Here is a 2,500-nt window from a genome sequence, read left to right on the forward strand (position 1 = left end):
GTGCTAGTCGCAACAACTTAACAACCCTTGCTAATTGTCTCTTCCCGGCTGTCTCCTTATTCCCTCGTCTTTGCCCTCGCATCCGCCCGCAGTCTAATCCATCGCCCACCTTTCCTATGGGCGGTTTGTTGAAATTGTGCCAGGCCCGACCAATGTACGTATAAACAGACATCCTTATACACAGACATAAATGCATGTTTATCCATCTGTTAAATAGATATACACGTTTATTTACCGATTTGTACGGTAGATATGTACGTCTAGACTGATAGATATCCATTTATATCTGTGTATGCGCATGTCTGTGTAATGGATGTCTATTAGGTCGGGCCTGGCACAATTTTAACAAACCGGCCGCTAGAGTCCACCGCCCCTTCGTGGCCACCCTCTCTCCCTCAGCCGCCTCCCGCAAACAGGACAGGGAGGGGACTGAGCAGTAACTCCTCGTCAGGTCCTGGCAAAGGCCGGTTCCTCCTGACGGCGGGGCTCTGCGGGGAATACAAAGAGGCCGCAACGAACCGACGCTCCTGCCCCTCTCACCTGCCCCCACCACCCACCTTCTCTCTTCTCCTTCCTTCTCATTCTCTCATCCCACGTCCTCTTCCCCTCCTCTGCCTCCTCTTTTTAACAGGTCCTCTTCCCTCTCTTCCTCCTTCCTTCAGGTCTGCCTCCCTCCCTCCTCCTCTCCTTCCCTCCTCCTCCTCTCCTTTACCCTCCTTCCCTCCTCATCTCCCTTGCCCTCCTTCCCTCCTCTTCCTCTCCTTTCCCCTCCCACACCCTCCTCCCTCCTCCACTCCTTTCCCTTCCCACACCCTCCTTCCTCCTCCTCTCCTTTCCCCTCCCACACCCTCCTTCCCTCCTCCTCCTCTCCTTTCCCCTCCCACACTCTCCCCTTCCTCCTCCTCTCCTTTCCTCTCCCACACTCTCCCTCTTCCTCCTCCTCTCCTTTCCCCTCCCCCACATTCCCCTTCCTCCTCTTCTCCTTTCCTCTCCCACACTCTCCTTCCTCCTCCTCCCCCTCCTCTTTCCCCCACGTCCTCTTCCCTCTACCACAACCCCCCCTCCCCTCGCCCACCCCCTCCTCCCCTCCCCTCGCCCACCCCCTCCTCCCCTCCCCTCGCCCACCCCCTCCTCCCCTCCCCTCGCCCACACCCCCACCTCCTAATATAAATCCTAGGACGAGGATGCTATCTTCATCCTTTATTAATTCTCTTATCTTAATCAGAGTGAAATGGATTAATTTTCATTTAGATGCAAATGATCTGGATAACTATGGTTTCAATCCATACTAATGCAGTTGCTGTCTACATTTTCTTTTTAATATAATTGTATTGTCTGCACTATTTTTTTCCTATTCTTTTCTTCTGTTTTCCAAATATCATCAACTTTATCATCATCATTTACGTCTTTATTATTATCATCATCATGATTTTTTTATTATCATTAATATGATTTTTACTATGATTATCATCATTATTATTACTGTTATTATCATTATTATTATCATTATCACTATCATTAAGACTATTGTAATTGTTGTTGTTGTTGTTGTTATTATTGTTGTTGTTCTTGTTGTTATTATTATTACTATTGTTGTTATCATTATCATTATTATCATTAATATAACTATTATCATCAGTACTATCGTCATTATAATACTATCAATAATAACTATTACCATCATCACTATCATTATCATCATCACTATCATTATCATCATCAATATCATTATCATCATTATCATTATCATAATTATTATAATTATCTATTCTTTTTGGTTATCTGTAATTTTTGTTACCGATCTCATTATTACCATCATTATTATCAGTAGTAGTATTATCATTATCATTATCATTATCATTATCATTATTGTTATTGTCATCATTGTTTTTACTATCATCATTATCATTATCATTACTATTAGTAAGATCATTCTTACCTCTGCCAGTTATAAACTGATATATATATATATATATATATATATATATATATATATATATATATATATATATATATATACACACACACACACACACACACACACACACACACACACACACACACACACACACACATGTATATATATACATACACACATATATATGCATATATATAACAGAGGTGTGTCTTGACCCAACTTAAATAATTTAATCTTTAGGAATCTTAGGAATCTTTAAAATGATTGCCACAGTCACTCCTAGTCTTGGCAATAGGGGTACCTGATAGTGATAATATATATCTCTATTGCAACAGAGGTTATTATTATTATTATTATTGTTATTATTATTATTATTATTATTATTATTATTATTATCATTATTATTATCATTATTGTTGTTATTATTCTTATTATCAATAGCATTGCCTGATAGGGACAACTTATCATTATCGTTATTCTATTGCCTTGGCGGAGGTATGCGCTCTCTTAGTGATTCTAGTTATTATCATTATTTCTTCTTCTTATTATCATTATTATTGTTATCATCATTATTATAAACAA

This window comes from Penaeus vannamei, chromosome 33 (assembly GCF_042767895.1).
Source record: "Penaeus vannamei isolate JL-2024 chromosome 33, ASM4276789v1, whole genome shotgun sequence".
NCBI lineage: Eukaryota > Metazoa > Arthropoda > Malacostraca > Decapoda > Penaeidae > Penaeus > Penaeus vannamei.